This window comes from Rattus norvegicus, chromosome 1 (genome assembly GCF_021556685.1).
Source record: "Rattus norvegicus strain SHRSP/BbbUtx chromosome 1, alternate assembly SHRSP_T2T, whole genome shotgun sequence".
NCBI lineage: Eukaryota > Metazoa > Chordata > Mammalia > Rodentia > Muridae > Rattus > Rattus norvegicus.
Genome location: NC_141534.1, coordinates 3912157 through 3936965, shown reverse-complemented (window position 1 = coordinate 3936965; position 24809 = coordinate 3912157). Strand labels below are relative to the sequence as shown.

The 24809-nt window shown below is 44.4% G+C and overlaps 1 protein-coding gene across 1 annotated transcript in view; it reads left to right on the top strand.

Annotated features, from left to right (window-relative positions):
* Ust (uronyl-2-sulfotransferase) overlaps window positions 1-24809 on the top strand; it is a 297439-nt gene that overhangs the window by 147147 nt on the left and 125483 nt on the right.

Below are 24809 nucleotides of genomic sequence, written 5' to 3'. Positions count from 1 at the left end.
GGAGAGGGCTGGGTAAAGTCTGGAATGAGTGGGGTCCTCAGTCTGCTTTTTCCTTCTGCGGTGTTGGGTACCCTGTCGAGCCAAGAGGGGATGAAGCAGAGTCCAGGATGAGCAGGATCCCAGTCTGATTAGGGGAGAGTAGGCCTTCTCTGAGAATCTTCGTATTATGGCTCTTTTAAACAAAGGCCTTCTCTGACGATCTACAGATGTAGAATAGATTTATATTTTTTCATAACCTACTTTTTATTTACGGTTCTTAAATGCGTCAACCTCCCTTCTAACTCAGAGACCAGAGGTAAGGGAAAAAGAAGGCTATTAAGAAAATGTAGACCTGGTTGAAGTAGTTCCTTGGGGTGATTCCACTCTTCACTGACCAACAGTCCAGTCCAATAACAAACACAAACACTAATCAGTAGCAGTAGCCACAGATCCAGCAGAAACAGCAAGGCTTCCACCAAACAGGTCACAAGTCAGCGGAAATAGCCAGAATACCATGAGAAGTTCTCTGGTTCATTACTCTCCATGAAGTGAAGATTTGGAAGTCCAGCAAAGAAGCCATGAATTTGCTATCTGGCCCTTAACTCACATGTTTAATCGTCTCAGATTAGTTTTTTAATAGCAGGAAAGAACTGGGTATAGCCCTTGTGTACTTAAATGTGTTGTATAGGCACAATGTCTATACACGAGAGTAACAATATTAATTTTAATTTTAAATTGATAAGAAATTCATATCAAAGAAAATCTGAACTTGTATCAAATTCTGTACCAATGTAAAAGATTATAACTTTACCTTAGTAACAAATATAGGGATTTCTACGAAATGAGATTATGGCTGTGCAATCAATTTGAGCTAATTCCTCCCTGTTAAATTATGGCCATTTCTAAATTCTCTAGAAAGACAACCTTAGAACAACCACTTTTAGCCTCCCAAAGTTTAGGGAATCGGGGCGAAGACTCTTCAATAACTTCTTCAAGCTGTACGTGGGCATTGAGATAGTGTTGGCCAGGGCGGCGGGAAGGAGGTAGGGAAAATGGGGGAGTTGTTTGGCCTTAAGGTCACCCAGTGACTGTTGGAACCTCTGATGTCTGTCCTGACTGGACCCGACTCCAAGCAGGCCAGCTCAGGACATCTGATGATCAGCCTCATGAAAGCTGTACGTTCTGTAATAAATCTCAAAACAAAACCTTAGTATCATCAAGGTATATTTTTGTTTGATTCTCTTGAATCTAGTTCTTCAGGAGATCTACCTCCGTCAAATCTGATCCACACAACTCTGGAAGATGTCCAGAGTCTAATCACCCCTTTTTAAAAACACAAAGACAAAACCTTTCTCCCAAAATACCATGGTCATTAGTCTGTAACCAGAAAAGCTTATATCTTGCTCTCTCTCTCTCAATATAACCACAAGACTCAAAATCACACGCATTATGAAAATTAAAACAATTTAAGAAACTGAAGTAAACTAAACAAACTTGTATGAGCCCGTTAGGCCTTTTTAATGTGTCATGTCGGGAAATCGACTCAAAATTCCTGTGGAGCCCACGTTAAGAGAACATAGGTATCTGAAAGACTTAATAAAGCATTATGTTGTTATGCCATCTTTAAAACAAATAAACCAAACCTAAATTAAATCATTCTCTAAACAACTTTTGCTAAAGAAGCAGGCAGCTTCTAATCTCTAACTCTCTGTTTCAGGGTAGCCTGCTCTTTCGGTAACAGGGGACCTAGAGCCTGCAAGCAGACTGGTTCTGTGTTTCTTTTGTTTCAAGTTCCCAAGCTTACAACATCATGTGACCCAACATGGCGCTGGCCCCGTCTAACTCAGAAAGTAAAACTTTCTCAGGCTGAAAGTCTTCAATTTTTAGGGGATTCTTGCCTAACATGTTGGTTTGTGATAAATTTTTTTAAAAGTGTAGGTTGATGTCACTATGCAGGTGAAGGCAGACAAGATAAAACAAGTCCTGTCACTGGATGAGAAGGAAGGGAGGCGGGAACAGAGGTTTTAGAAGGAGAGGGAGAGAAGCAACATGGAGACCGACCTAAGTGATCCTCACCATGCATCTCTACATAGATACAGGTTGTTATGAATATTTAAGGGATGGATTTCTATAGTTCAATTTATCTTATCTAGGTGGGTGGTTTATATTATTATCAATTGGTTGTGAGTTTATTGAGAGGATGTATTGTGCATTGAGAATTTAACATATAAATCTGATTGATGGATTGCAGTTTATTGAGTCCAGATTTCACTGAGTTGTTGGGAGTGTGAGCAGAGTCTGTGTCAGGGAGTCGCAATAGGCCAGTCACTGCTGGACTTCTAGAGCCCTGATTTTACCAGGTAGCTGGAACCAGAGAATTTGAGGCTAGCAGAGAACCACCAGGAGAGATACTAACCAGAGATAAATTATGGTTAGTTCCATGTGGCCCTACGGGTGCTTGAACTAACTCCAGGGACCAGAGTGGCAAGGTGCCATGTCATGCTGGAACGGCCTGCGGACTGCCTGGGTTAGAGAGTACTTGGGGACAGCGTGGAGCCGCTGAGACAAGGATACCCCGCAGTGTCATGCGGGCCCCACGGGTGCCAGCACTAGCGCGGGATAAAAGGTTTTGCCAGTTTTTTTAATATTTACCGCAACATTTTATAACCATCAAGTCCTCTCAAGTGTCTCTTTTCAGCGAAACATCAAGTGCCCTCTCACAAGACAGCTTCCACAGTAACACAACCAAGTTGTTAAAGACACCAGAATTTTCCACTCCAGTGCAGCTCTCTGAGAGGATTGTAGCTTGTTCATATATCTTTATTGGGGATGAGTTTGAACACACACACTTTACTTGGGGTAAACCCTTGGGGGTGGGGGAGGGTGAGAATGTCCAAGGGTGGAAAAAACTCATTGGCTGAAAGCTAAGGTAGTGAGATGTCTCATTGGCTGAAAGCTAAGGTAGTGAGATGTCTCATTGGCTGAAAGCTAAGGTAGTGAGATATCTCATTGGTTGAAAGCTAAGGTACTGCGATGTCTCATTCGCATGGAGAGGCGTTCCATGTTCTGTGCTCCATGACTGATTACTTGTGACCACTTGGTTGGGGGTCTCTCTGGCTCTTGAGTCACGCCTGGAAACAGGGAGGGAGTTAGTCCCATTCCTGCTGGTCTCCGAATGAGACTCTAGTCTCAATTTTTGAGGTCTCTAGGGTTTGATTGTGGTCTACCTCGCCAGTTCTGTACCAGTGCCCCACAGTCCGTCACAATATCAGAAGAGTGATCCAAAGAACTTGAACAACCATGGGAGATAAATGGCCATTACGTGTGACATAGAATTAGTAACGATGTAATCCATTATTATGTGAACATGATTATCAAACTCTGGGGAAAAAATGTTGATCCAGAGATGAAATCTAGAGACACGCACAGAAATGCAGGGACATCCTTGAGCATAGTGTTTGAGAAAAAAAAAGTTAGTTGTTGAAGGCCAACAATAGGGTCACAATGATCTTAAAATCAATCAATCAAACAAACAAACAAACAAACAAACAAAAAGGCAGGTTAACATGAGAATCAAGCGAGGTGTATCCAAACAAAGGAATGATTGAAGGGACCAGGTTTTGTTTGTTTGTTTGTTTGTTTTGTTTTGTTTTGTTTTGTTTTAAGAGTCATTCCAGGTGGGTAGGTTGAGGAAATGCAGGCTTAAGCAAGGTATGAGGATGGGACACAAGTGTACAGTGAAGTAAAACAGGCGACTTCCAGGTGATGACCTCAGCAGACTCTTGCTTCTCTAAACATTTCTAGGTGTGCCTTTCCTTCCACACAAGCCAGAGCTTTCTTGCACTTCTGTTCTCAAGTCCACGAAAGTACATGGTCTATGCAGCTATTTTGTTCTTACTTCCATGTTCTCTTTGGTGGGAAACTTGAAAGAGCAATAGCAGAAAAAACAAAAACAAACAAACAAAAAAAAACAATCAACTGCTTACTTGACCTCATTCATTCTTCTGGGCATATACTCAGAGTCCATAAAATTTGTTCCATCGCTGGCCCATTTTATAGCTGGGTAAACTGAGGCATGGGGTTGTTAAATAAGTCATACTTCTGATAGCAGTGTAGACCAGGATGTAGACTGGATACTCCTTCCTGTACCAAACAGAGCATTTAGAACACACATCACCCTGGATGATCTGACAAACTGGGAAGGTAATCCTGGAGATGGGACATGACCTGGATCTGTTTCATTCTAAGTGATGGCACTGGGGTAAGGGGTGCCTGTATTGTCACAAAGTTTAATACAGACCTCATTCTGATCCTGGGTTAGCATCATGGACAGGTACTTAGCCCTGAAGTTTAAGACCCTAGAACTTATATCACCCCTTGGGAAAGGCTCTCTCCTGTATGATTTCTTCGTCCCCCCGTCCCCCAACACACATACACCCGAGAATGGTCCTGACAGTCAGATACACGGCCAGAAAACACAGCCCACCTCCCTGGAGTCTCCCCACCCCACATTCTTTGCATTTGATGCACCACTTTCTGGAGTTTGCCAACTTCGGATTTTGGTGCAGTGTTATGTGTTTGGCCCATTTTGCACTGCACTGCACTGCCGCACAGTTCATTGATAAACAATTTTGACTCAACTGTCTGCAGAGCCTAACCTTGACAGAGAGCAGACCAGAGAGGAGGCCATTTTTCCTGCTTCATTCAGGAAAAATGAATTGGTGGTTGGGCCAATTCCTCTGTTTCTACCATACTCCTTCCCTCCCCCCACAACTTCCTCAGGGCCCATGAAAGTTTCCAGCCTCCTTCCTGTGTCCTTCCGGTCTAATGGGAAGACATGGCCCAGCTTCCTTTAGTAGATACTACAACTAGGATAAGAAGGACCCCTTCCAATTCAGTGGTACAAGCCCTCCCCAGTGCCTCCTCCTCAACCCTCATCTGTTTTCTGGAGGGTCTACACCAGTGGTTCTCAACTGTCCTATGCTGTGACCCTTTAATACAGCTCATATTGCAGTGACCCCCTGCCCCAGCCAGCGGGGACCCAGTTATTCGTGGGGGTCGAGGGGGACCCATACCTGCGGGAGAACGGGTGAGAAAGAGGAGTGAGACCAAGCAGTGTCCTTGTCAAGGTCTGTTTATTGAGAGGAGTGTGCAGTATTTAAAGCTCTGAAGCAGGAATTGAAGCAGGAACTGAAGCTTGGGGGAGGGGGGTGTTGGGGGAGGGTACTGGGAAGAGCCCAAAGACATAGGATGAATCTCTAAACCACAAGATAGTCTTCTTAGACAATGAGGCAACAGTCTTTCTTTGAAAAGGTCAAGTCCTTCTCAGGAATCTGCTCAGGGCAGGGCTCTAGCTTTGCCCAGTCCAGCAGTCCGGCAGTCCGGTCCCGGTCCCCCGACAACCCCCAATCATAAAATTATGTCTTTGCTACTTTGTAACTGCCGTTTAGCTACTGTTAGGGGTCATAATGAAAATACCCGGTATGCAGAATATCTGATATGCAGCCCCTGTGAAAGGATCCTTGGGACCCCCAAAGGTGTCATGGCCCATAGGTTGAGAAACTCTGGTCTGCACTCTCACCCCTGTCAACAGGTGCACACTCCCAGAGTGTGACTTGCTTTAACCTGTACTTAGCCTCTGCCTACTTGACTGGAACAAGCATGTGCCAGGAACTTTAGTGAATGCTAAACGAACCAGAATAGCTATTATGACAGTGTTCCCACTCAAGATGGCTGAAGTCACAGACACGCTACAGAAACACTTGCTTCTCTAAGTGCACCTTTACCACACCCTAAGTTCTGTGGTGCTTGGACACACGAGCCTCTGATGTTCCTGGAGAGCTGTAAAAGTCATGCTTCCGGGCCTCACTGACAGCATCTATCTCAGAGGAGCTGGGTGTCTGAATTTTATTGCGTGTCCCTAGTGACTTGAGGACAGGTAGCCAGTGAAATTCAATTCTGATGTGATGTAAGCAGCATTTCTCCATCTTTCTTCAAACCCCAAGGCACTGTGTCTGCTAAACTGTGGGTGTGGCTTCGCCGTGCCTGCTAAACTGTGGGTATGGCTTCCCTGTGTCTGCTAAACTGTAGGTGTGGCTTCACTGTGCCTGCTAAGCTATGGGTGTGGCTTCACTGTGACTGCTAAGCTATGGGTGTGGCTTCGCTGTGACTGCTAAACTATGGGTGTGGCTTAGCCATGCCTGCTAAACTGTAGGTGTGGTATGCACCCTGTGCACTCACAGCTGTGAATCCCAGAAGACTTTCAGAGTTTACTGCAAAACAATCTGCAAGGAGACAATCCCATTGCTTCGCAAATGGATTAGAATCTGGGATACCCCCAAATCAACCGAACTGTGGTTTCCTGTGCAGAATTATCACTGAATGCCCTGGAATGAGCTTCAAGATGTCATTTCCATACAAAAGCTAGTAAGACTTGTTTTCCTGTGTTGAACACATTGGGAAAAGAAGTATTTCTGTCCCATCTTAGATTTGTTACCAAAATTAATAGGCCTCCTTCCTGGAGTCCTCTCTGCAGCTCTCAGCTATTAAACAGCCGTTTGATTTACTATAGTCCCTAATGACTCCCTCATTCTTCAGTGGTTCTTAATCAGCCAACGCCAGCATTTGTCTGCAGTCAAGGTGCTTTTAACAGATTGGCCTGCAGGATGCTTTTGACAGACATTTTAAGAGGTTGTCATCTTTAGATTTTTTTTCCTTTGTCATGCAAAATACTCTATTTTATTATCTGCCCTTCCTTTCATAGGATGACCAAAGTATCCCAGGCGAAGCCTGTGACCAAGTCCGCATTTCCTGACAATGCTTGATGATTAGGCTTAGGTAGGTCGCCCCTGCGGTGCCTAACACACTTTTGGAAGATATCGGCATGTTTCGATGGTGTGCACCTTAGCTTGGATTCCTAAATGTCATCTCACGTTCCAAGATACGTAGTTTTTTTTTTCCCTTTTCCATATTTCTTTTAAAAAATTAAAGTTAATTCCAGACACAGCCTCTCATACCTATCATCCCAGCACTTAAGATGCTGAGACGAGAGGACGGACATAAGTTCAAGGCCAGCTTGGGCAATGTAACAAGTCTATGCTAGCTCAGGCTGTACACTGAGGCTTGTTTCTGAATGTGAACCTAGGTACTGTTCTTAATTTTGCTTTCTTCACTTTCTCTAAGATGCCTTTGTAGTTAAACCATAGCTTTTCTGGTCCCTAGTGTAATTATTTCTATTCTCTAGGCTTTTCCAGCCTGGCCAGCGAAAATGTTAAAGTCAGCTCAGCTAGGTAGGCCTTCCTCTGTCTCCAGGGAAAGAATGCATGTGTTAGGTGGCTTCTGGTGATCGCAGCGGAAACATAAGGGTTCTTTGGAAAGTCAGTTGGATGGTGTTTTGCTGGGCAAACATGTGAAGGAACATTTAGCTGACGTGGACACAGATGAAAGGCTAAGGCAGACTCGTGAAGGGATGTTTCACTGAAACAGACACGGGCGAAGGGATGTTCTGCTAAAGCAAGCCCGTGAAAGGACATGCGACGAAGGATTCTTCGCTAAGGACACACATGCATTGGTCCACCTTACACTGCATAGTTGAGCTCCATTTGTTGGGACCCCAGTGGGGAAAAAAAACCTCTGGTGGTGTGCTGCAGCTTTTTGCTGCTTCCACAGACTCAGGCTGATTGGCAGAGTGATGTGAGCTGAGACAGACTCAGGTGCTGAGGTGAGACCCCCTGGAGGACACGTGACGGTTTATAAAAAGGTCTCGCTGGTCAGTGATGGAGGCTGAGTTTGGCTTCCTCGTAGAGCGACAATTGTTGACCTCACATCTTCACTTATCTTCGATTGGCTGAGAGAGGCCTCTTCAGAGACCTCTTCCTGGCCATTCCTTTTGGCCCTGGTCCCCCCCTGCTGACTCCTGCTGAGGCTGAGGCCTGGCTGTCTCTGCTAGGTCATGCCACCGCTGCTGCCATCCCAACACTACCAAACTGTACTGCTGATGTATCCGTGAAATGTTTGTGAGTGGATCGAGTGGCCGCTGCTAACCTGTGAACTAAACTGCTAATTTCCAGACAACACAGAGGGGAGTTGCTCCAAAGAACCTTTCTAAACAGGCCCACTTCTACGTATCCTTTCTTTTCTGCTAGCTCTGGTGGGTGGTGGGCTAGAAGGTGAGGTTAAAGTGTTTAAGAAACGTCATTAAAAGTAGGTTTTGAAAAAAATTAAAGTTACAGGTGTCTAGGACTTCAAACATGCACACACATGTACCCAAACACACACACACACACACACACACACATGTGCATATCTGCATGCATATCTACATCTGTCTGTCTGTCTGTCTGTCTGTCATTTTTTCTAGGCAAAGAATTGTCTTGATGGAATATCCTTTGTGTGTTTCTTCCTTGGCTCCATTACCCAAGGCCAACCATGTTCCCAGAGATTACGTAGGAAATTCGAGAAGTTGGTGATTGTGTATCACAAAGAATAGTGAGATTAAAAAAATTTTCTATTCTGCCTGAGACAGAGTATTCACACTGTGTGTCCTACCCACTAGTCAGTGACTTGATCGCTGTGTTTTATTATCGGATTGACTGTCTTAGAACCGTAGGGATCAAAACGCCCTTACACAATGACAAAGCCTCATGTCACTATGGAAACGCCAATCCACAGTAGCAAAACATCATCATGCCACTAATTCACATCACTTACCTCATCATATGGGGGTCTGTCATCTCCAGTCAGTTTTCACAAGAACGAGGATGGGATCTCCAGGCACCACACCCACCCAGCTGTCTTACGGTCTATTGTAATGATGGCTTTGTCTTTTGTTTACTCTTGTTTATTTCCTAGTGTGCCTACCCTTATAGACCACCCGGGAAGAGTACATGTATAGGAAAAGCATGCTACACATAGAATTCAGTACAGTATGCAGTTCCATGCAGCCACTGGAGATGTTGCAACATATTTCTGGGGACAAATGCCATAGTCATTGCAAGGGACCCAAGTGTTTTCAAAATAGTTTCCTCGTGGCAGTTACTCCACACAGTGCTTTTCTTGATGTTCTCTGTGTGCACATTTTATCTTTTGTGATGAAATGAGTAATTTATTGCCATTATTCTTCGAAATACATTTTTCCCCCTACGGCTTTGGTGTCAGCAGAGGCTTTCTTCCTAGGGCGTTCCTAGGTAATTTACAGCCACACAATTAAAATGCTCGAGTCTGAACTAACTTCAGGAGGATAGAGGTTTTTAGAGACCTGTATTTATTAGTATAATGTTGTTAAAAGGAAAACCTGCTGGCAGATCACCACTGACAGCTTTTATTGGAACAAAACATGATTCACGAACCGGGAAGTACTCAGAACTGGAAGAGAGAGGTTCAGAGAGCCCCGCTATGCAGGTTCAGAGAGCCCCGCTATGCAACGTGGGCAGCACATTATACAGCTCAAGGAAGTAACGTATGGAGAGAAGGTGGCTGTTTAAACCTGGGCTCCTTGCTTTATTTAGGCATGGGCTGATCAGATGCTAGCTTGTGACTGGCTGAGACCCAGCTCTCCATTTCAAAAAATGAGGCTTCTAGGTTTTCCTCTACCCTTCAGCCTAACCAAATGAGGTTGCTGTTCGTTACCATAGGTCATCGAAAGACTGAGGCAGCCTCCTCCGGCCCAAGGCCTCCACTTACAAAAACCTGGTCTCCTCAACATTGCAAATGATCCCAAGGTATCCTCACACACAGTTTGAGAGTGGCAGTGGCCCCTGCCTCATAGGACGTAAGAGAGGAGCAATTACAGCTCAGGTCTGCCGATCAAGGTCTACCCTGTGCCAGGCACTCAGCGGAGCTCAGGTCACCTCGCTCCAGAAGGACCAACAGCAGCCCCCCTAACCCCATTCTTCACATGTCTCTCTGGGATCCCTCCTTTTGCTCATTATAGACCATCAGATGCTAAATGATGTGGACTGTGATACCGCCATGTAGGAGAGGACATCCCTGCACAGTACGTCTCGTGGTTTGTGACGTAGAGATCTCGCTAACTTCATACTCTTGCCACGTGTAGGCACAGGGTTGCTCCGGGAACCTTTTTCCTAACCTTTTCTGATTGATTCTCAGAATAAAAGAGAAAAAAAATGCAGGTTTGGGCTTCAGCACTTGTCTTACACAGGCCCATGGTGAGAGTTCTTTGTCTTTTAAAAAATGTAACACATGCTTTCTTTGTTGGTCTCTGTTAGCGGTCTGTGTAAGCTCCACCCCCACAGTTACCGGGCAATGGCCAGGTGCATCTGACACTATAATAGGAGCTGCTTGCCCCCCTCCTCACTCTCTTGTTCTCTCTCTCTTGCTCTCTTCCCACTTTGTTCCCTCCCCCCCCCATTCCCTTCCCCTCTTCTCTCCACGTGTTCATGGCTGGCCTCTACTCCTCTCCTTCTCTACTTCTCTCTCTCTTTCTCTACCCTACTACCCTCTTAACTCCCGTCCCATGCCCTGAATAAACTCTAGAATACTATACTATCCTGTGGCTGGTCCCTCAGGGGGAAGGGACGTCTCATCATGGACCCTCTGAGGCACCCCCTTTCCCCATACTCTACCACACCCCCATAGAACATATCCCACTCTCTTTGTCTTTCTATACACACAACATTGGTGCTGAAACCCGGGACACATCCTCTCCTTATCTTTTTACAAACACATCAGTCTGTTCTTTTGAAAGAAAGCTACGTGTTAATAAAATAAAATAAAAATAAATAAACCAGCGATGTGAGCCATGTCTGGATTACTTTTGCTAAATCACCATTTATACGTCAGTTGGGTTTCCGTTAGATGTGGCAGATGGACCCACACCAGAGCAAGCTCCAACTAGCCGGTGAGTCTACTTGCTTAGTAAGCTGTTACTAGGCATTTCCGCTGTCGGAGACAGATGACGACGGAGTTAATTAGACGCAGTGACTTGCAGAAGCCTCCGAGGTGTTCTCTTGATAGTACACAAGACAAGTCTATTAATTATCTCTAACAGGGAATGATTAAGGAACATCAGTTTGTAGCCAAGTGTGAGTGAAGCCAGGCAGGCAGAGCGAGGATCCTCGCTGGTCTGAGCCTCATGCTTTTTCCCAATAGGGGAATGATTTGTGAAGACAGAGATGCCCCAGGAGGGAGCCTGCAGTGTAGTGGGAAAGACCAAACTCTTACGGATGAGGGAACTGAGGATGATAGAATGGCTGCTCTGTATGGTCTGTAAGGCCAGCTGACGGAGGAAGTTGAAGAGCCGGAGATCCTGTTGCCCATGTATGCTGTCCTGTGGTAATGTTAGGATGGTCCTCTCCAGGTCCCTCAGTACCCAGCATTTTGCTAGGAACAAGGTTTGGTTAGGCTTAAGCATCCCGCCATCTTGGTCTGGCTTTGGAACACTGATGTCTGTGATAAGGACCTGCTGAGTCCTACAGTGCTCCAGACACCTGCCAGGAGAAAGAGCCTCAGGTCAGCAGAGGTGTGAAGGGGAGCAGAGGGAAGGGATTCTTTTGGAAAACCTCACTGTGGGGAAGGGAGGTAAAAAGTACAGGAGGCACACGGTAACTTCCTCTTTTTTAAAGAGTTTATTTTGCGTGCTAAGAGATTATCGCTTTTTTCCTTTTTGCTTTCGTTTTGCTTTGCTTTGCTTTTTGATTTTCAAGACAGAGTTTCTCTGGGCGGCTCTGGCTGTTGTGGCACTTGCTCTGTAGAGTACGCTGACCTTGAACTCAGATTCACATGCCTCTGGAGTTCTGGGATTAAAGGTGTACGTCTCACTGCCCTCCCTCCCTCCCTCCCTCCCTCCCTCCCTCCCTCCCTCCCTCCCTCCCTCCCTCCTTCCTTCCTTCTTCTCTTCCTTCTTTCCTTTCTCTTTGTTAAGAAATTATTACTTTAGGGGGCTGGAGAGATGGCTCAGCGGTTAAGAGAACCCGACTACTCTTCCAGAGGTCCTGAGTTCAATTCCCAGCAACCACATGGTGGCTCACAACCATCTGTAATGGGACCCGATGCCCTCTTCTGGTGTGTCTGCAGACAGCAACAGTGTACTTATATAGAATAAATAAATAAATCTTTAAAAAAATATATTATCACTTTAAAACTGTACAAATGTGCTTTTTAAAAATAGTCACAAGGTATTGCAACTGTTACCTTTCTCTACTGTAAGAAGTTCTGTACAATTGACAGTGATTTGTCACCTTGCCCACTGATCCCAGCCCCTTGAAACAGCCTGTGGACCCTGCACTCATTTATTTGTTTGTTTGTTTATTATTTGTTTACTTAATGTTTCTTTCTGTTGGTTTCTGTTGTTGTCTTGTTTTGAGACAGGGTCTCTCTATGTAGCTCTGGCTGTCCTGAAACTCACTACATGGACCAGGCTGGCCTCAAGCTTAAAGAGATCAGCCTGCCTCCCCATCCCCCCAAGTGCTGGGATTAATCCCATGCAGCCGTTTGCCCGACTTGGCCTTTGTTTTGGGGGGTTTACATGTTAGGGTGTTTACCTGCAAAGAACCAGACAATGTGTGGCCTTCCATATCTATTTTCTGTTCTCCGTTTTCTGTTACTAAGAATAATCCTGTCAAGGTCACCCACACCGTAGCAAGTGATTTAGGCAGAAAACCAGGATGCTATTGAGCAGAAATGCTGCCTGATGGTACCTGTTTCTCATTCAGGAGGCACTTGAGTGGTCTCCATTTCTTGGCCACCTACCTGTGATAGATAGATAGATAGATAGATAGATAGATAGATAGATAGATAGATAGATAGATAGATAGATAGATCGATCACGTGTACCAACAGTACGACAAGGTTTCTGGGTCTTTGCATTCTTGCCAGTATTCATTAGTATACTCCATATCTTACGTCTGTCACCTGCTAGGTATAAAGTGGCATTGCATTCCAAAGAACCTTCCCAGGGCGTGTCTGAGATAGTACTACTACTGTCCATACGTTCTCTATTTCAGGAATCTCAGCAAAACCCCAGTGTCCCCGCCTCATTATTCTTAGTTACAGCTCCAAGAATAATGGTCTTTGAATGAACTAGACGTGGGTTATCTTCCGTTTCCAGCCGACACTGCCTCTCCCGTATGTGTGGCTTGGTTTGCTGAGTACGCTGCCCACTCCTGGGCTGAATGCTGCTGCTCCCTCAAGATCAGAGACTGGTCATCCGGGTGTAGTCTGGGACTTCATCCCTCACACCTTCCCTGTGGCTGCTGTTGCCCAGGGCATGACCTGTGCAACGTTCAGCTGAACTTGGCCTCTTTAAGGTCAGTAAATTGGTGCTAGTCTAGGCTGTGCCCTCACTCTGACTGTGGACAGTATCCTGTCCCTCGTGAGTAATATTGGTAACAGTAAAACCCTACTGTTATTTATTTTACCTCATTTTAGTCATGGGTGTGTGTGTGGTACGTGTGTATGTGTGCATCCCAAGGCCAGAGGTAAAGCCCTACTGTTCTTGTCATCCTGCTCCTTATACTGAAAGATAGTACCCTCCTTGAACCTGGACAGGAGCCAGCAAACTCCACCAATCCTCCTGTCTCCGTCTGGACCTCCCCACCCCCAGTGTTAGAATTACAGACACATAGAGCCATGTTGGCTCTGTACAGGGTACCAGGGATTTGAACTCAGGTCTCTTGCTTGTGCAGCAAGTACTCTCACTGGCCGAGCCATCTACCCTGCCCTTCCTCGAGGTACTTGAATGATGAAGTGAAATGAACATCACAAGCAAGTAGACTAAGACACGGCAACTTAAATTGTTTATGCACTAGAAATTAATTTTGTGTCGTGTCCTTCAGTGCTTTGCCCAAATATTCTTTCTTGTAGAAGATGGGGCAGTGCTACCGTGGTGACTTCACTACAGGTAGCGTCAGCTTGATGTTGCAACTTTTATGATTTAAGATTTCAGTTTTGCACTTTTAAATAATTCTAGTTTAAAAAAATGTAGATGTGTGTATGTGCACAGGAGCGCAAGTACCCACAAAGTTCAGAAGAGGACATTGGATCCTCTGGAGCTGAAACTACAGGTGGTTGTGAGCGGCTAGTGAGTTCTGTGAACTCAGCAAAGGTGCCCTGGAAACATAACAAGCTATTGCTTCGGCTCCTTTTCTTTTACTATTTTATTTATTCATTGAGGAGGAAAACCAAACCATGAAATCATGTGTGACATAATGTTTGTGGGTTCTAAGGTTTAACATATTTTCTGGAAGGTTCTTTACAGTAAAAATTCACCAACTTTGGTTGTGAGACCTTCTCCATTTTTCCACGTTCCCACTCTTCCCAGCTCCAACACAGGGCCTAATCCTGTACGCACACTCCTTCTCACCTCATACTGTCTCCACCATGGCCTTTGCACACAGAACTCCCTGGGTCTTTCCTACCAATAACTCACCTGGCCCTCCATAGGAAGTTAGTACCACTCAGGTGAAAGGGGACCAAAGTAGGAAGGCTTCCAAAGAACAATATAGCCTTCGTCCTATGCACGATGCAATGGCACCTTCTTACGCTTTCTACTGTGTTGAGCTGAGTTCTAGCTTTATCCCGAAGTCTATAAATACAGAAGCCCATGGTGCATTTCCCTTGAGCCTTGCTATGAGGGTGGAATATCCAAGGTGAAGTGTATGTGTGTGCGTGTGTGTGTGTGCCCGTGCATGCACATGTGTAGGAGCCTATTCTGTATACATGTATGTACATGAATGCCTACACATGCATAATACCCACGCATTCATGTGCAGTAGACCAAAGATTCAAGTTGGGTGTCTTCCTGTATAGACTTCCTACCCTGGATTTTGAAATAATTTCTCTTATTGAACTTAGAGTAGACTGGCTAGTCAGGAAAGACTCTGGGATCCTCCTGTCCCCTTCTCTCAGCACTGCAGTTACAGACATGAGCCTTGAAGCCCAGATTTTTATGTAGGCACTGGGAATCCTATTTTAGGTCCTCATAACTATGCAAGAAGCACCCTCTTCATGGAGCCCTCTCAGAAGCATATTCTCAGACACTCTCGGCTTCTCTCTTGAGAGGGAGCTCGGCCTGACTATCACTGGCCCAGTCAGTAGCCAGCTGGCTGCTCCTGGCCAGATAGTATTATGGTCACGCTTTCAGCCACATACTATAGGATTCCCACACCGGCTGCACTGAGAGGCTGCCAGGATTTGTTTTTGCGTGTTGGTAACAGAGTAACCACGATTCTGCCTGCTCGATCCTGTTACTTTAGGGCATTTTCAACGAAATTCTCTCCTTGTTTTTCAAATGTTCAGGTATATGTTGGATTTCTCAAGCAGAAATGGATGCTTTGTCTCCATGTTTGAACTGTGATCTAAGGTTGGTGGAATTAGCTGTGTGAATGATTAGTGACATGTAATTAAAAATAAATTGTTAGGGGTTGAGGATTTAGCTCAGTGGTTAGAATGCTTGTCTAGCAAGCACAAGGCCCTGGGTTCAGTCCTCAGCTCTAGGTTAAAAATTGTTTCTGTGAGCTTTCTCTGTCTCTGTCTCTGTTTTTTCTCTCTCTCTCTCTCTCTCTCTCTCTCTCTCTCTCTCTCTCTCTCTCACACACACACACACACACACACATACACACACACTCACACACACACTCACACACACTCACACATACATACACACATACACATACACACACTCACACATACACATACACACATACACACACTCACACACATACACACACATACACACACATACTCAAACATACACTCACAATACACATACACACACTCATACACATACACACACATACACACACATACACACACATACTCAAACATACACTCACAATACATACATACACACACTCATACATATACACACACATACACACACATACACACACATACTCAAACATACACTCACAATACACACATACACACACTCATACACATACACACACACACTCACATACACACACACCCACACACACATACACACACACTCACACACACATACACACACACTCACACATACACATACAGACACACACACAGAGGGCAAGAAACATTGAGATTGAGATTGGTTTGATTTTTTTTTTCCTTCAAGAATTGACAATGCAGTTAAAGGTTTTTCAACTAATAATAATGCTTACAATGTTTACCAAAAAATGAAATCAAAAAGAAAAAGAAATCATTTGAGTGTATAGTAGACTTCTTTCCCAAGCCAACAGCTAGTGGAGTGGGTGGGATGATGTCTCAGTTGCGTTCCTAAGCCGTTGCTGCTGGTGCTCATTTTCAGTTAACGTTATTCTTCTGAAACTTCAAAAGGTTGGACTACAAATTCCTGAAAAATAGTGTTGCATTTCCACCCTTGGTTGTTCGTGATCCCCTTGGTAAGGCCATGCTTCATGATGGAGGAAGAACATAATGTAGCCTGGGAACTCACAGAGTAGGGTTGAAACTTGTTTACTGACTCCAGCTGCGAGCTATACAGAGCTTTTATATCCAAGGCCCTGACATTAAAACTGGCAGAGAGGGACATGAGGTCAGAAGGATTCTCCAGCTGTCATTTGAGCACATAAGTGTTTTCTTTTGAGTAGACCTTAGTCATCTTCAGAGGGGAGTCTTTACCATAACTGAGTTGGCCAGCATTGCTGCACAAGTTGGGTTGACCTTGAGTCTGCTTTTATGCTAGGTCTACCTGGGGCACAGTCAGCAGAGACCCATGACACCTAAGGCCATTTTAAATAATGAACAAACATTAAAAATGCAAAGAAGAAAGGTATGCGTTTGCATTAGGCTAAAAGCCACAGCAAAATTGAATATCCCAACAGTGCCTCTAACACCTATGATTGCCTCTTAAAACTGTAACTCCTCCTTACATTTTAACTTTTCCTGTTTTATTTCACTTATCCATCCTGACGTGAGCTCTTCTGACAAAAGTATCTTCTTGTTGCTTAGTCAGATCCAACCCCTCACTAATTATGGGCAAGAGAAATGTTATATCTGCTTAGTGGTTTGGGGCTCTCTTGACTCAGGACAGCTAACTGCTCTGAAATGGACATCTTCTTGCCTCCTAGTGAAGCCCTGGTGAAATGGCAAACATTTGTGTGAGTTTTATGCAAAAAAATCTTCTTTCAAAGAATGATTTATTTTATTTGATGTATCACTTTGATTGCCTGAATAGCCTTTACTCTAGGGAGAGAATTTTCCTCTGACTTGAAGATTTCTGGGGGGCAAAATCTGTTTACTCAGCACCAAGTAACCAAGGAGAATGAGTGTAAGCAAACACACACACACACACACACACACACACACACACACACACACACACACACACACAGAGAGAGAGAGAGAGAGAGAGAGAGAGAGAGAGAGAGAGAGAGAGATATGGTTGCAGTGGGGAAAGGATTCTGCTTGATCAGATCCCCATTTGTTTGTGGATCAGGTCTAGATTCCATGGCACATCTATCCCCCCCCCCAAAAAAAAATGCAGTTGTTAAAAGCTGCCAACATGTAGGCTGTGTGACATTTTTCTATTGGAGAATAATTGAAATATCTTATTACCATCTCTGGCTAAGAATATCTTATGAATCCTGGATTCACATCGGAAGCTAACATTGTGGTTCAAGTTTACCTGGTTGCCGATTCTCCATCCCGTTTCATTGGATGGGAGTGATGTCCTTTTATGTAAAGGAGAAGTGTATGCCGTCTTTGCTCTTCTCCAGCTGTCAGCACACCTGTGCCAGGGCAGGTGATAGTTCAGGTGTACATACAGGAGCTAACAATGGACCCTTGCCCAAGGTTTACAGACCTCCCTGGGCCTCCTCCTTACTTCCTTGTCTGTAGATAAAAAATGGGGTTTCCATGAATGGTTGTTCAGAGAACCAAGGATAGGGTTGCCTTGAGTTCAGGGAATCATCAACATTATTGGTTATTTGTCCCTTTATGCATTCTTTCACCACATCTTCCTCTTTATTGGAAACTTGACTTGGTTCAAGTTTTACTCTGAGGGAAAGGACTCCTATCCTCAGCAGCAGATCACCAATTGGTTGGTCATGGTAGCCCTGTAAGTCTTGCAAATTAAGAGGAATCACTATGTAAATATAGAGTTAGTTAACCTTGTGTTGCCTGTTCTTTAGATGGAATCCAACCAAAGTTTAACTCACAGAGGCATGCAGTACGTGAAGTGAGAGGCCAGGCTTAGTCACATGCAGGCGCTACTCCAGCTCGGATGGTTAAATTCACATCTCTAGACCCCGGGGTCTAGAACACTGATTGAGAGTAAGTGTTCACAGTGTGTACATTTGTGTCTTTAGTTAAAGTATGATTTCGCATGGGGCAGGAGATTCCTTGTAACTCTCTCTGTCCGTTCATTCAGTGATTTCTTACGTGGTAGCTATTAATCTGAGTTGTAAAAATCACAAGAGAAAGGAAGCAGATGTGGCTACTGGAGCAATAGGATCTAGAGCCCTGTCGGAGACAGATAGTAAAATAATTACAATTCAGTTAACTGCTTGTTACTAGCCAAGTGACTGGCATTTAGCAAGAGCTCAATGCCTGTTTATTGCATTTGATCACAGAATTCTCAGTATTTCCTGTTGTCTCTCTGGGAGGCTGGCCCAACTTTTCCCATGGCTGTAGGCTTGGGAAGCATGAGGAGTCGGTGCCCCAGCATGTAAGTTTTTTTTTTTTAATGAGGCTCTGTTTGTGGGGTACTTAATTAATTCCTCATCAGCCAAAGGAAACCCTATGGCTAAGCTTGGGGTCCATGGAGAGGAGGCGATGCTGCGGGTAACCGGAGGAAGCACGATTGGTTAGAAACCTGCCAATCTGCCACACTATTTTAAAAAATGTGGGTTATGTTATAAAAACTTTAAGGTTAGCTAAGGAATTTAAGCAATGATCAGTTGAATCCAAGAATAAGTTTCTGGCTGCAAATTCACAACTCATGAAACTAGAATGTAATTGAGACATTTTCATGGAAAATGATGGTGTGGTTCCCAACAGGCAATGTCAGGTTTTTTTTTTTTTTTTTCTTACTGTCTTTACTGAGCGCCTTGGTGGCAGAGAAAAGTAATAGCACCCAAGTATCCTCAAAGCAATTCCCCCAGCTTTGCACTCGTAACAGTGATGGCAGCTTTTTCCTTGTGGAAGAGTGGACCATCTGTTTCTCCCCCAGCAGCCAGAGGAGACGATTCTGAATGGAGTGGTTGACCTTTGCCAACAATACCTGATAAGAATTATGGAACCAATCAATAACGGATACTTCTCTATTTCGTTATAGTAAGAGAGTTTTCAGACTGGGCTTAAAGGGTAAGTCTGTAGCTAGATAGAAGACTACAATAAAGAAACAAAGTTTCAAACCAAGCTTGAAGAGTAGACTGAAATGATAGGAGTCCATATAAACTAAGGTACCTCCTTAGGCCAATTTAACTTGAAGATGCATGTGATTAAGAGATGCCCTAAAGATCTCAATGGGGCCAAACCAAGTGTGTGAGTCTAGCAGTAAGATCGTCTGACCCAATGCATTTTTCCCAGTCACATATTGTGATTCAAAAGTTAATGCAAAGGACCAATTGAATTAATACCCAAAATAGAACAGCTCCACATGAGGCCCCTGAGTCTTCCTCCATCAACACTAGGAAATCTGCAGTTCTCATTCCCAGAGTTTTGTCTCGTGAGAACTTTTGTGGGGTCGGACACACAGTATTTAAGACTATTGGAAGCGGCTAGGACCCAGATTGACGGAGGTAGTGGCACTCACGTGACTTTGAGACCATCAGCACATCCAATACACAGGCAAGATGCGGCAGGATGACCTTGCACACAGCTGTGCAGCTCCGCTGGGTTCCTCCTTGTGCTGTTGATAGGACAAACTGCAAAGGTCTGAAGGGATGAGAAGAGTGGGGAGCGGAACCAAGCACAGTCCTAGCAGGGCCACCAGATACATGCAAAGGGAAGACTAAGTCCCAGAAGCATTAGGGAATATTCCTCTGAGAAGACTTGACCTCTGCTGTTTTACACCGCCCCCCCGCCCCCCACCCCCGCTCCTCATGCCTCATAAGTGTGGTCTGTGGTCTTTGTTGTCCTTAGTATTTCATAGGCATGCTTTCTTTCGTCTGAGCCGTCTGAATTTTTGTAATTATAACCTTTTTGGTAATTAGATACCATTTTTAGGGACGTTTTTTCCATCTGTGATTTGTGTGCTGGCCAAGGAGAGAAACAGAGTGATTCAGAATTCAAAATGAATGTTCCTTTTTAAATATGCAAATTTTCTGTGCGTCCATTCATTTGACTATCTTCTTCTCTACCTCATGTATCTATCTATCGCATGTATCTATCTTCTTCTCTACCACAGCCCGGATGGCGTTCAGTTAATGTCATCGGAGGCATGAATTCTTCTTCAAGCTGAGCAGTGAAGAAGGTTCCAAAGCTCCAATGGTGGGAACTTTATCATCTCGCATACAAAAAACAAAACAGAACCTAAAAGATACAAAAATGAAACTTTGTCTCCTTGTGAAAACGTCCTCTCTTGATGGCTGTGGGAAAGTAATGATGTTGTAGAAGGCAGAGATGAGAACATAGATATTTAGAAGTGCAAGTTATCACACCACACACCACTGGGTTTCATCAACCCCATGTAGCCCTCACTTCACAACATGGGGTTTAAGTAGGAAGGGAACTATAGAGTCCTCAGCTTCCCTGCTGTAGTGTATGCTTGAGGAAACGTTAGACAGAAGGACTTGTTCAGAAGCGCTCTTAACTTCTTCAGAAGTTCCCTTAACCTCTTAGAGCAACAGAACCACAGAGGATACCAACAACATCTCATGACCTCCAGCCATCCAGGGAGCTAACTTCTCTGCTATACTTTTTCTTATCTAACGTTGCAAATTAGACAAGAAGTCATAGACTTCCCTCTAGGTTTGGAAGAGAACCAAAAGAACATGCTTTATAATGATAAGCACTCTTAATATCTTCATCCTGTTTATTAATAGACAGGGACATTATTAATTGTCCGCTCTGTGTGTCACAGAGACCCAGATGGACCCATTAGCTATATTTATCTTTCTATAGATAGCATTAGACGGACAGCAGCACTGAGTGGGAGCGGGGGAGGGGAAGCGTAAGGTTGAGATTTGGCAGCATCTGAGAGAAGATAGGTTGTGAATGAGGAATTAGAGGAGCACAAGGCTGCCATTTCAGCCTTGTGGCTAGGAGGAACTTTGTATCCAAGGGTCATGCTGAGGGGAAATGGGATTCTTAAATGGGTCCTCTGTGTTTCCTCTTTAAGGATGGAGGAAAGGCATCCCGAGAGCAGAAGCGGCATTGGTAATAAGAAAAGACAAGGTGGCGGGGTAGTGCCCATCTACACATATAGCATTATATATATTTCTCATACGTCAAGGACATGGCATGGGCTCACTGATGAGCAGAGGTCAGCGAGTCTCAGTCCTAAGTTTTAGAAAGCTTTGGTAGTAATCTTAAATACAGGGAGCTGATTAAAACTAAGGCAACAAGGTAAGAGATTAAGGTAAATATATTACATGACAAGCTCGGGCAAGAATAAGACAGATAGAAAGATGCCTACACTTTCAAAATAGCAGTGTGTACACTTGTGAAACTGGAAATCGTGTTATTGGCATAAATCACTGAATCTTTAGTGGGTGGTTTTGTTTTCTTTCTGTTTTGAATATATTTCATAACAAATCGTGGCAGAATCTAGCTGGGCTTAAGTTTTTCTGAGAACTTCATACATGAACACTGCACCTACATCATTCATGCCCTCCCCTCTTCCCGCAACTTCTTTGTTCTCACCCCCTCTTAAATTCTCAATCTCTTCTTTTTCATTGCTACATGCCATACATGCACCCAAGCATGCACACGCACCCACGCACACACATACACACATGGTTTAGCGTTGCCTATGTACTTGGAACTACACATTCTTTGTGAAAGTCCCTGGACAAAACCTCTTCTCCCTTTCTCAGACACCATTGCCCACCTCTAGCTCTATCTGGACGTGAGACCTTGCAAACCTTCCCCCATCCATGTTGGCATGTCAACTAGTATCGCCCTTGTGCAGCTGTAGTTCAAGCAACCATAGTGTCGAAATTTCCTGAGTGAAATTCCCCCGTCCTATACAGAGGACATTTTCTTGCCTCAGACATACTTGTCCTCTGGTCCTTAAACCCTTCCCATACTCTCTTCCACACATTCCCCAAGCCTTAGGTGTATGGGTTGGGTCATAGATGTATCAGTTGAGGTTAGGCACCCCTTTGTCATGTACTTTCTGAATATTGACCATCTGTTGAAGAGAAGAGTGTCTTTGATGAAGGCTGAGTACTTCATCCTCTGTGGGTGTAAAGGTAAGTATTTAGAACACATCTAGAAATTAGTTTAGGAAAGTGGCAGTGGTACATTCTCCTCTTGTGTCTCTCCAGCCTTACCTCTCCAGCCGTGTATAGGTAGCTGGGTTTGCAGTACCCTGCACAAATTCCCTCCCATTGATCAATTAAGTTCAATTTGTAGTGGCCCAAAATAGAAAAGTACCACTACTGTACCACTTATTTTAGCTTCCTGGGCTTCGCATGGTTCTGGTTTGTAGGTTGTACAGATGTCTAGGGCTACCAATTGCTCTTTTCCCTATTGTGAGTCCCCATGGAAGACTGGAAAATTTAAAAGCATTTGGGTTGACAAAAACGCAGACTTAACCCAATAACGTATGAGCTTTGGAAGATGATTTAGTAGATGGCGACTCGGCCCTTCCCTTTCACAGATGAAGAAAACCTAGTCGTGAAGGTGTGAAGTCGCTGGCACCGTGATATTATGGGAAACTTTAAAATGTGGATTAGCTTAGTGGGTTTTTGGACCGTGCATAACAGGAATAAATTCAGACTGTGGCCGTTCCTGCTTTTGGTCTGTTTGACTATGAAGTGGAAATTCTGGAAAGTCACCAAGCACAATTCCGTTCATTGAGGAAAGTCTGTTCCTATTCAGCACAACATTGGCTTTAAAGGTGTAACACCACGACGGTGTTTGATGAGGGTTTCAGTTAACGACACGTTCAGTTAAGCAGCACACCTGGTCTCTAGCCCATCTGGGTGAGTAGACATTCATCAAGGGCTGTGTAATCAATAACACGTGCTCAGGTGACTCACAACTGCCGATCCAAAGGGAGACACGGCCCCTGGTGCCCACGCTAGATACAGCTCTCCAGGCCTGGCTGGGATCATGCAGGGAATGTTCTCCCTACTTTCATCTTGTAAAGCCACAGAAGCCCTTTAAATCACTTTGATACACAAAGGGTGGGAGTCTTTGTAGCAGCACTGCGTACTAACAAAGGCCCCTGAGTGCCATTTAGAGTTCCCAGTCCTTATCCTAACACGCTGGTTCTCAACCTTCATAAGGCTGAGACTCTTTAATAGATTTCCTCATGTTGTGGTGAGCACCCAGCCATAAGATTGTTTTTGTTGCTACTTTTATGAATTATGTTAATGTCTGCATTTCCCAATGGTCTTAGGTGATTCCTACGAAAGTCACTCAACAACCCAGGGTTTGGGATCCATAGGTTGAGAACCACCGCCTGAAACTCTCTTCATCCAGTGAACCTCAGTACAGGGGATAAAGTTCTATAAAGAACTAGAATATTCAGCCATTTGAAAGCCACGTTATTATATTAAATGGTAGTTTGCAGAGATTTAAGCTTGGCAGCGACGTTAGCACTTTAATAATGCTACCCCCTACAAGAGTCCTGTAGTCAAAGACCATTGAAGTCTTAACCCAGACCACGTTATCTTCTGCCTCAAACCCCTTTCTCCCTCCCCGCTCCACTTCCCAGCGTGGGATAAGCCCTTGCACTTGCGGCTGTCATCTGGTGGTAGTTACTGCTGTGCTTAGGATTTGGAAGGACTTCTGTTTGTTTGGCATGTTCCACATGGGCCTGTCAGGCTCTGGGGGGTTGTGGCATTTGCAGAACTCACAAGGCAGAAACACAAAAATACATAATTCATAGAGGGAAATATTCTGGAGTCTCCTTCACTTTTACAAATTGGCCATAAAGCAGAAACCACAGACATAACATTCATATACCCATACCAGCCAAACTTGAAGAATTATTGGAGGTAGCAACAATGAAGGCTTTTGGTAGATGCTTCTCTCTAGGGCACCCAGAGCAGGAATATGAATCCAGAACTTGTGCATAGAAATTAGTGCGATTCTTCAAATGAGGGATGTGGATCCCCTACCCAACCATTGGCAAACGCCTATTGACGTAAATGGGCTCTGTAACATAACATCTCCTCCTAGTCGCTAAGCATATGGTTTGAAAGGATTTGCTTGCCTTTTTGGGTACATTAAGGATTTTATATACATTGCCTTATAAGTTACTGTCTCTTGTCTTTCTCCTTTTCTTAGTGAAAGGTGCTCACAATGCCCGAGACAACCATGCATGTCACTGTCAAGGGTACAGTAGAAGAAGGAGCGATGTGGAGGCCGAGTCTACTTCCTCCTCCTCTGATTAGTGGTGTTGACACCATGAGCTTGCATTAGTTCCTTAGAATGAGTCTTGAGGGTGGAGGAAAAGTCTAATCAACTTCTGTCATTTCCACTTAGATATCTGAGTGACACGTCAGTGATGTTGCCCATGGAGACTGCTGAAAAAATAGCATGCTTAATGAGGTTAGCTACACGCAGGACCCAAGAAAAGAAATGGGACTTCTGCAGCAAAGAGCTCCCTCTGCCTTTTGATTTGATGGCATAGTAAGGAGGGTGTGGGCCTAAGGATGAGAAAAGCTGAGAGCTGGGCTTTAACTATTCCGAGTGACGTTCATGATTTGTGACCTTGGAAATGGCACTTGAGTTCTCTGGGCTCTATTTTATTCCTG